The 11,465-nt window shown below is 34.3% G+C and overlaps 1 long non-coding RNA gene across 4 annotated transcripts; it reads right to left on the bottom strand.

Annotated features, from left to right (window-relative positions):
• Window positions 1–6,108: 6,108 nt before the first annotated feature.
• On the bottom strand, window positions 6,109–11,204 carry LOC136227348 (uncharacterized). Of its 4 annotated transcripts, none has more exons than XR_010688019.1 (9): window positions 11,066–11,204; window positions 10,674–10,774; window positions 10,352–10,440; window positions 9,135–9,275; window positions 8,966–9,049; window positions 8,705–8,786; window positions 7,574–7,724; window positions 7,091–7,238; window positions 6,109–6,942 (listed from the first exon to the last, which is right to left on the bottom strand). It is a non-coding gene; the product is annotated as an uncharacterized lncRNA (long non-coding RNA). The 4 variants fall into 4 exon arrangements; XR_010688018.1 differs by having other exon boundaries at window positions 9,164–9,275; XR_010688020.1 differs by lacking the exon at window positions 7,574–7,724 and having other exon boundaries at window positions 9,164–9,275.
• Window positions 11,205–11,465: the final 261 nt, after the last annotated feature.

The raw sequence follows: 11,465 nt of genomic DNA, 5'->3' as shown, positions 1-11,465 counted from the left end.
TCGTTTTGAACTGGTTGATTAAGATCGAGCATGGTCTTCCCCTTCGTTACTGAGGTGATGAAATGGTCCACGAAGCATTCTGCCATCTAATTGAAGTTACGAATTGACTACATCGAGAGTTGCTTGTACCAAAAGGTCATTGGATTATTTCAAAGTAGTAGGGAAAATACGGTGTAAGACAACGCTAGTAGTCGTAGTTGCTTCCATTATTCGTCGAAAGTTTTTGACGTGGGTATCAGGGTCGCTGATTCCTCCATATTGTACAAAGGTTGCGACACAGAATCATCAAGGCATGGGTTGCTTTTGAATCTCCTTCGATAGAGGGGTTTTGGTCTTTGCTAAGTTCGTGTATCCGTCATGAAAAATGGATTTTTATGAAGATTTTTTTGTCTAGGAGGTCCAATATATCTTCTTTGCTGAGGGGTGCACCCTCTTTAACCATTGTCTACTTCGATTCAGACCTTTGGTGGTGATTGCTTTGGGTTTTGTTGGAAAACGGTGTTTGCTTCGCTCATGGAGTTTTTTTCATCCTTCGGCTCCATTCGCTTTGTATAGCGCCTGTGAGGGCTCCTCTATTTGGAATACCTTCACCTAGGTGATTGGCTTGAGGAAAAGACCATAGGGGTAGTAGAGGATTCCCTACGTGATTCTACGTCTCGATAGGGTTTTTCTCGCTCACCCTCTTTTGCTTTCTGCAATTATCACCACACATCAGCCATCTCTAACTCATACGTCGCTTTTAGGTCGTCCATCTCTTTTTGCATGTATGCTAAATTCTGGGCGATCCTACTTCCTCTGCCGGGAGCTAGTATTGAGGGTCTAATGGGGGCTGGGGCCCTGCATGCTGATCAACTTCTTGATCGTTGTTCCAGTGGATCTCCAAGTGAGCTCGACTAGATTGAGCCATTGTTGAATATTCTGATAGATGGTGGATAATCGAAGTATATATTCACCACACTAATGATAATTTGTTACATGAACTCTGTCACGTGCCAAGACGATGTTGATGATCCAACATCGTGTTGGTTCCTACAAGATAATATGCATGCTAGACGGGGCAAATTAGAGACTAACTATTTGGGATAAAGGCCAAATTTGAGCCTAACTATTGGGTGAACTGCAAATTTAACTCTAACATACGAAATGATCCAAATTTAATCCTAGTGTTTCTAGGCAAGATAAATATTAGCATTATGTTACCGATAAAATTTGAAAATAATGGTTTGAGTGTTTTTTAATTATCTTGTCGGACCTTCCAAATATCAATTAAGTCAAGTCTCCCACAAACATGTTAACACAATTTTTTTATAAGGTGTCTAAATTTTGGGTAAATTACAAAACTAGGTCAAATGGGAGGCCCATTTACATATTTAACTCATTTACTCAACCTACTATATATCTAAACTAATTTTGTGTGACTTTCCCATATAATATATTGCATCAATTTTTCATTGTAAATATATTAATTAAATTTAAAAAACTAAAAATATAAGTTTTCATTTATATAATTAAGGATAATTTTATATTTTAATATGTAAAAGTACATGGAGGGACTAAAAAGTTGATCAAGAAAAACTCAAGGACCTTAAAATAGGGTAAACTACACCAATGGTACCTAAACTTTACCTAGTTTACACTTTGGTACCTAAATTACATTTTGTCCCAAAAATATACCTGAAGTAATGATGACCAGACAATTTAGTATATTTTACCGGTTAATGGCCGGTCAATGCGAGTTTCATGAGTTAATTATATCAATGGTACCTGAACTTTATCATAATTCACACTTCGGTACCTAGATTTTATTTTATCCTAAAGAGATAATACAAGTAAAGGTGACTGAAAAATTTAGTTCATTTGATCGGTTACCGGGTAACGTGAACTAAACATTGGAACTCACCATACACTCAATTAACAATGACAATATTGTAATTTTATGTTAATTGAGTGTATGATGAGTCTTAATTTTTAATTTAAAATGGTTAAACTCACGTCGGTCAAATGTACAAAAATGTTGAGTCATTTTTACTTTAGGTGTATTTTTTGGACAAAATGAAATCTAGGTACCAAAGTGTGAATTAGAGTAAAGTTCAGGTACCATCAATGTAATTTTTTCATCAAAATCGCATTGACCGGCCATTGACGGTTAAAATATACTTAAATTGTCTGGTCATCGTTATTTCAGGTATATTTTTGAGATAAAATGTAATCTAGGTGCCAAAATGTGAATTAGGGTACAGTTCAGGTACCATTGATGTAATTTACACCCTTAACATATATATATATGGACTAACTAATATAATAGATTAAAACACATCAATATTAATTATTTATTCAAAAAAAAATTAATATTTTGCCACGAAATAAATTACTAATGGCATAAGTAATTTTTATGCCACATGTAAACTTTTTCTGTGGCATAAATAGATTTAGCCACGAAAAAGTATGTATCGTGGCACAATTCGTGGCATAAGTGTATTTTTGCCACGAAAAACCATTACCCGTGGCATAAATATATCAAGTAATCTAAAGTTTCTACATGAGTCTCTTTTTCCCGTGGCTAAAAGGAAATATGTCACGAATTTTGAATTCTTGTGGCATGATTCGTGGCGCAAGTAATGATTTGTTGTAGTGCTCATTCATTGCAAGCCTCCATTCTATATGTTGAGCTGCTTCTTCAAAACATTTTGGTTCAAGTGAAACATATATAATTACAAGATTCTACAACCTCAGTGTTGTTGTAGAGATCAGTTAAGAGTCTTGTCCTTCTTGGTGGAGATTCTGAATTGTTTGGATAATCATCATCATAATCTGAGTCTGAACTTGAGTCCTGCTGGTGCTCCTCCTACGGTTGACCCTGTTCTGGCTGAGTATTTTGCTAAAATGATGGAATGTCCAATAGTCTCTTTTCTTCTTTGTTCTGCTTCCAATTCCAAAAAGCTTCTTCATCAAAGTTGACGTCTCTACTAATGACAATTTTTGATGTCTCCAAGTTGTATATTCTGTAGCCTTTGGATTGAGAACTGTAACCAACAAAGATTCCTTTTTCAACTTTTGCTTCTAGCTTGTGTCTTTTCTCAATTGGAACGTGCATGTAACAGATACAACCAAACACCTTCAAATGTCCGACAGAAGGTTAGTGATTCGTCCATGCTTCAAGTGGAGTCATGTTTTGAACCGCTTTTGTGGTGTTGCGATTCTGAAGATAAACTGATGTATAGACTGCTTCTGGCCAAAACTTGTTAGACATATTTTTACTTTCAATATTGATCTGGCCATGTCCATCACTATTATATTCTTCCATTCTGAAACGCCATTTTATTAAGGAGTATATCGAGTGGTGAGTTGATGATGAACACCTTCTTTATCACAAAACTTGTTGAACTGTGTGGATGTGTACTCCATGCCACAATCACTTCTAATTGTCTTCAGTTTGTAGCCAATTTGATTTTCTGCCAGATTTTTTAATTTATGGAAGATCTTCAGAACCTCAGATCTGTCTTTCATGAAATAAACCCAAGTCACTTTGAATAATCATCTATGGATAAAATGAAATATTTACTGTTGTCAAGTGAGAGAGTCCTCATTGGCCCGCAGATGTCTGTGTGTACCAATTAAAGCTTCTCCTTTGCTCTCCAAGCCTCGCTTGTAGGAAAAGAATGTCGACTCATTTTTTCTAATTGACAGCCGTGACAAACTCCAGAGATAATGGGTAGATCTTTCACCATGTTCTGTTGAGAGTAACTTCAAACTTTGAAAATTGCTCTGTCTGAACCTCTTATGCCAAAGCAACTGTCAGCTTCAGTTTGATCTTTCATTGCTGCCATAGCTATACTTTTCCATTTAATAGGAAATGCTTTGTTCTCCATCTTCACACATACAACCTCTCTTTGTTGAGAATCCTAAATTACACAAGTGTTACCTTCAAAGTGCAAAAAATAACCATTAAGCATCATCTGTAGCACACTCAAAAATTTTTTGGCTCAACCTAGGAACATACAAGAAATCATTTATTAGTCTTGTTCCTTTCTTCGTGTTGATGACGATTGTTCCTTTGCCTTCCGATTTTACGAGAGCTCCATTTCCCATCGTAATTGGAACTTGAACAGATTCATCCAGTTTGGTGAAGACGTAGGGGTCTTTAGACATATGATTAGTGCATCCACTGTCTATTAACCACATATCTTTATTTTCTATAGCAGCTTGACAAGCGACGAATAAATGATCTTCTTCATCTTGAATCTCCTAACTGATCTGAAAGAAGATGATTTACTTTTGTGTCTGGTTTGCAAAGCTCCATCGAAATGAATTTCTGCTCATCTGCAAATTCTTTCTTCATGACCTTGTAGAGTGCCTAGTATTTCGGTGATTGATGTCTGGGAAAGATCATTAGATTCGATAATGCTGACTACTGAATCAAATTTTTTAGTCAGTGTAATCAAGAGTTTTTGAATAATTCTTTTATCACTAATATCTTCTCCATAAGCTCGTAGCTTGTTCACAACTTCATTAACTCTTGACGAGTAGATTTTGATACCTTCGCCATCTTTCATTTTAGGGTTCTCAAAATCTCTCCGAAGAGTTTGGAGCTTGATGTTGTGAACTTTTGCAGTCCCTTGAAATTCATCTTTCAATATTTTCCAAACTTGTTTAGCCGTGGTGGCATTCATGATTCTTGGAACAATTGAGTTTGTAACAGCATTGTGAATTTTTGCTAGTGCATTTGCATCCTTTTGGGTCAATTCCTTTTGTTGATCTAGAACCACCTTGGTGGTGTTGGCTGATTTTGGAGTTAGTCACCAAAAATCATAATTTTCACCATTGAAAATTAGGACAACGAGTGTTGAGTTGGTGACTGCCATGGAGAGAAATAATATTTTTACTAGAGAAAAGAGAAATTTTTTGATTTAACCGCTTGACCGGCTAAGCTCTGATACCACTTGTTAGAGGTATTGCGACAATTTAGTGGAAGCAATTTAATTAATCATAGAACATAAATAAAACTTCAATGGATTCAAATCACTTCCAATTACATAAAAAAAAAGTATAGACTATTTATAGAGTGTAATCCGAGTAAATACATTAATGTGAATGAAAAGAAAAATATTATTGAAAATTCAGCCTATCTATTTTACCCTGTCAACAATTCACATTGTTTTGTATGTTAACCAATTATGCATATGTCTCTTGGTTGGCCAACATATCAATTGATCACAACACAAATATATACGGGACCTCTTACATAAATCATACATGCATGAATCAAAAGGCATCTCCACGCCAGCTTGTCCTTCCATGAAACTCACTTTGGAAGATGGTGATCCATTTGCAAATCCTACCTTGATGTTGCCTTTTCGGTTAACAAGGTGATCCAATTTATCCACCAACCGCATCATACACATTGGAAGGAAGTTAAATGGATCCTTAGATATCTTCAGTCAACACCACAATTTGGTCTTCAATTTTGCAAAATCACCTCATCTGCCATTACAGGATACACTAATGCTGACTTGGGTGGGGATCTCGCAAGTCAATGTCTAGTTTTGCAGTATATGTCGGCAATAACCCTCGTCTTTTTGAAATCCCGAAAGCAACAATAGTTTCACGTTCTTCTACTGAAGTGGAGTACCGTGCTCTTGCTAAACTTGTATCCGAGGTTACTTGGCTCATTATGCTAATGAATGATGAGATTGATTTCCCACCACCTGGCTGCCCCCAGTCTTTTTTGTGACAATTTAGGAGGAACTTACTTGACGGCAAACCCAATTTTCCACAAACGTTCTAAACATTAGGAACTGGACTTCCATTTTGTACCGACAAAGTCGCAAAAAAGCAGTTAAGTGTATGTTATATCTCCACCTTGGACCAAACTGCAGAAATTCTTACAAAACCACTCTCCAAGGCTCGATTTTTCAACTCCTACGAGACAAGTTAAAGATCTTACCACCATTAACTTGAGGGGGAATGATAAGATATTATGTATCTTAGATATTAAATGTTGAATTAGTCTTTGATATGATATTACCTATAGATATTAAATTGGTTGAATTAGTCTAGATCTACACACATCAAATCATATCTTTTCATTCATTTGTGATAATATAGGGGCAAATATATCGGGAATGGTTACAAAAGACCTCGTAAAAAGCAATAAGAAAAAAATGGGGGAAATGGGAACTTATAATAAATTCTTTGCCATCTATGTGAGTTTCAATCCGTGAAGAGTAGTTACAAACTTCAATCCTTGAGAAATGCAGCAAACAATAATTTGAACTTATTTGAGGGTATGTACTGCACTTTGTCAAAATAGTACTCTGACATTTGGACCAAAATTAATCTCACAAAGTCCCCTGAACATCCTTCTTCTTCTTCTTTGCTCCTTTTATCCTCTATGGTCATCTTCAATCCCAAAGCATAACACATTGTTAACATCAATGTCCGTCAAAGATTCAGATTTTATGACAAATATAGCCGCCATGTTGATCCAAATCTAATTTGGATCAATTTATCAAATTTTGTAAAACTTGGTGTGATTTCACAACAATGCTCACCGTATCTGCCTTGGGACGACTATATTCTTGAAAAGGCAAAGCACTAACAAACTCACCAAAAAGTTTTCAAATTGATCAGATGAGGGAAGATCCTTCAACTTCAGATCATAATTGGCATTCCATACGAAATTCTATGGCTTACTTTGATCCTCAAGATTTTTGAGACCACTGGCTCAACTTCAGAGAGGATTTCCTGTTCGTTGTGGATGTAAAAAGGTCCAACCAAGGAAGACTAGAACATATGCAGCGGCATTGCAAACACACGATTAAGACCAAGAAGATCTCAAGGAGGATGATGAAGAAGAAAAACAAATCAGTAGGAATCTGACTGGATCATTGGGAAAGAAAAACATCATTGGGAAAGAAACTAGCTGTCCAATCTGACTGGAAACTGTTCAGAAAACAAATAGCATTTGAATAATCCATTTGATCATGCAATTTGAGAACACAATGAACCAATATAAAAACATCATATTTTTCACTTTAAGCAACACAGGTTAACAATAATAAGAGATTTGTTATTTTAGAACTCAACTTACATAGTTTATAATTCGCCGGCAACGTTTTGCAATCATTGCTAGAATATCCATTTTTTTTCCTTGGGAGTTGTATGAGTGAGAACATGGACTGATGAAGCAGTCACATCTAGACATGGATTTTCTTCCAATTTCTTTACCATTTTTTTTCCTGCAAAAATTAAAATTATCATATGAATCATAATTAGAACATCTAGGGTTTTGAAGGATGGCTAGATGTATTCATGTTCCTGGCTAATCATTTTTCCTGCAGCCAATTTGTTTCAAACCATCACAATCAACTGAAATTGTTCAGATTTCTTTTAATTTCTTACATACTGCAACCTAGATCTATTCAAATTGGTTTTATTCATATACATATAAAGATCTTATTAGAATTTAATCTAGATTTGTACACGTTTATTTTATCTTAAATATACCAGGCTATTCCCAGTTGGTTTTAATAAAATAATAATAATAAAAAAGACTAAGCTTACAATAGCTTACCTTCCTTGCTCGCCTAAGCAGCCATGGTTACATCTCTCTCTCACTCTCTCTATTTAGTGAAGGCAGTGAGAGCTCTGTATGTTTCTTTATTGATTTTATTTTTCTGATAATTGGACCAGTTTTTTCTAGGCTTCCCAGCTTGAACTAAGACCTAATCAAATACAATACTCAAAATTAGATCGATCCAAATCTAAAATCATCATCTTTGACAATAACTTTATTTATTCTTTTCATAAGATGTCTGAAAAATAAGGTGAAACTCTATCTAGATGGTTTTCAAATATAGTGAAGGTGAAAGGAAGAGACTACAAATTTAAAGACCTGTAATTAGGGTTTTACGGAAGCAGTTAACAGGTAAAAGGGAAAAGCCAAATCCTCATATCTAGAATATTGGGCTTTATATTAGAAGAACCCAAATTATTTGTTTTGGTTCTTTTTCAAAAATAAATAATAATTTATAAGAAATTAAGGGAGCTGATATTTTTTTTCCCAAAGTGAGTTGAAATTAATATTTTGGAATCGCAATTAATTTTTGACATTTGAAGTTGTTATTTTGCAAATTGTTAGGCTTAACATTTTATAGATAGAGAAATTCCTACCAAACTAACTACACGGAAATTATGTAGCGTTTTCTATCCAACCATGCATCCCATCAAATTTATCCATTAATTGACTTCCATGTGTTGATGAAATGGCACTCAATGGAATTGAGAAGATGGAAAAAGAGAAAATGATGAGAAATCACTACAAAAAAATAGCCCTTTACTGACAGATTTTTTCTACTTTAGCATAAATTAGATTTTTTCTACAGATTTTTTCTATAGATTTTTTCTACAGATTTTTTCTACTTTAGCATCCCATCGTTTAGTGAACACTTTTTGAAGGTCTCGTAGTTCCGGAATCTCAGAAATTCTTGTTGCAGCATAAATTAGAGATTGCACAGCTTCTTTACATTACTTTTGTTTAGTCATGGCATTAACATTGACTCTAAGGAACAGGGAAAAGTAGTAAAAAAATGCAGAAATAGAGGATTGAAGAACTATGCTTCATTGACTCGTTCTTCTCTTATTTAATACAGCTAATTAATCATGCAAGAAAAGAAGCAAAATACTCAGAATTAGAAAACCAAACCTTTGTTAATTATTTGATAAGCATCAAATCACCTTGTCTTCCTTGTTTCGCCCTTTGTAATTTGTGTTGTGGCAGAGGTGCACTGCATAGATACCACAAATTACAACTTAGCTTATAGACCAATTAGAGTGATACCAGATGACAGAAAGATCGGTAACCAAGCAAGATTGAAAGAAATGACCAATAGTAATACATAAACCGATGAAGAGAATAGAACAGCAGGGATAAAATAAAGCAGAAACAAGGTAAATGAATGAATACCCTTTGAATTTACAAGAGAAGCTGTCATCCCAAATATCCTAGGAAGATCTGAACCTCCAGTTTGAAGTAGAGGTGATAGAACTCCTGGAAATATAGTGAAATTTGCGAAATGAAGTGGATAGTTCCTCAGAAAATCAGTATAATAAGAGGAAGAGAAAGACGAACTCACTTGCAAAATGAATGCATAAGGGGCTCTACCTTTGGCATGATGACATTCGTGGAATATCAGAACCAATAAGTTGCAACTCCTGGCATGATGGCATTCGTCAAAAAGGGATCTTTTGTCCATGTTCAATAATTGCATTTATTTCTACAATAGCAAAATCACAATCAGTCTCTTTCATGACAGTGTTATTTCTAAGTCAACTAAAATCAGAAGCTAGAGAATATTTCCATTTGGTGCATCAAAGAAGCTGAAACTTAAAAAACAACAATTAGATAACAACAAACAATAAGACTCTTTCTTTCAGCTCAATTGAGACATAATCTCCATTATAAATGCATACATTAGAAGTATAAGAAAATAACTAATAAGTAAATTGCATAATAGGAGCATACAACAAACTAATAGGAGACAATTGCATACAAACCAAGAGGCCTTTTAAATACTTTATGTTTTTCTTTTTGAATTGCAACAACAAACTAATCTATTTCTACAATTGCATATATTTGGGCACTTTACAGAACAGAACAGAGCAAAACAGAACAGAGCCATAAGCCAAAAGGTAAAAACAGAACAGAACAAACAATCCCGGTTTCACTATACTTAAATTCAATAATAATTATAAAATGTCAAAGTGGGAGGAAATTTGGAAGTGCAAGTCCAAATTTTAATTCAATATTGAGCAAGATGATTGTTGTGCACTTTGGGAGATGCATTTGAGAAAATTGCCAGGAGATACACCTCTCTCTTAAAAGCTTGGTGGCAATCGCATTCCAAGTGGCCATATTCAACTGTTGTTAGTATGATTTTTTGTTCGCTAGTTGATCAAACTTTTTGTACAGGAAGGGGGAAATCCTTTTCTTTTGTTCAGTCAAGAATTTTTCCTTTTGTTTTAGAAGGAAGACAAAACAAAATTGGTGCAGGAAACAGGCTTGCAGTTAAAGAAGATAAATAATTGGTTCATAAACCAAAGAAAAAGGAATTGGCATAGTAACCCTTCAGGATGTACCACGAAAAAGCAAACGCAAGAAATAGTGGATTTTGTACCTTCAATATGATGAGTGCCTAATTATATATTTTCACTATCATCTATTTAATGTATACCTAAAATTAACTATATAAAGTTTTTTGGTGGATTATAAAAATACAAAACTATAAAAATAGCATTTGAAAAATTTTATTAGGCTTTGACTAGAATAAAATAAAACATTGAATTAGCATACCTGTTACTTAATATATCTTCTTTAGAATCCATTGCTTAATTAACCTTAAGACCAGCCATTGTTCAAGTGATGCAACATGAACTCCATATCTAATCAATAGACAAGTAGAATCAGTATTTAGCAAATTTCGTTTAGTTATTCAACTAAAATTGCTCACAAAAAGAAAGCAAGAAAAAAACTAGCTTTGTAATTGAACTAACAATTAAGCGTCAAAATGACTAAAGTTGGTAAAGAATCAGCACTCCATGATTTAACTTATATCCCATAAAAATAAACTAACCCATAAAAACCATAAATTATAGTATTTGAAGGAGATTCTTACTAAATCTTGACTTGGTGATACTTGTAGGTTATTTCTCCCAAGGAGAAGCCTTGTTCAGAGATTTGAGCACATTTTTCTTATTTAGCTTTCCATCACCATTCCTGCCAAGGAATAAGAATGCTTCAATAATAGTATCGAAATTTATCCTGGTTTGAAGAATAAATTTGCATCAAAATGAACTCACTGTCAATTCATAAAAACTCAACCAAACAAAACATAAACTCAAGCAGCAAAATAAAAACCAGAATCAAGAACAACAACAATGAACGAAACTAAGAAGAAGAAGATTGGAATTTAAACAAAATTGATAACCACAGTTTAAGCAAGTAGGTCAGTCGATTCATTTTAGACAAAGAAAATTAGGTTACTGAATATGAAATTGAGCGATTCACCAATGAAATTGATCGGATGCATGCTAGACCTGAATTCACCATCTCTAAGTTTTGTTTTCACGAATCGGTATGTAATTGGGATTTGATTTCACAATCGATGTACTCCATACGGTCAGCCTGTTGTGGACGATCGAACAGGGAGACGGGAAAGAAAGGGGAAGTAGGGCTTTTTTTAATTAAGCCCATGAGACACTTTTTAAAAGTGTTGGAAAAAAAAGTGTTGTTAAACTATAACAAAAGAAATATTCCTTATGCGATTAATTGTCTAAAATAAAACGACAATGAAGAGGTTGATGATGAATTTACAGATTCTCAATAGTCTGAGAATTACACATCTTGTTTAATTAGTTTGTTTTTATTTAGGAAAAATTACACAATTTCATTCTGTGTTTTTTATCTT

This window comes from Euphorbia lathyris, chromosome 4, assembly GCF_963576675.1.
Source record: "Euphorbia lathyris chromosome 4, ddEupLath1.1, whole genome shotgun sequence".
Classification (NCBI taxonomy): domain Eukaryota; kingdom Viridiplantae; phylum Streptophyta; class Magnoliopsida; order Malpighiales; family Euphorbiaceae; genus Euphorbia; species Euphorbia lathyris.
This window is presented reverse-complemented; position numbering and strand designations above follow the sequence as displayed.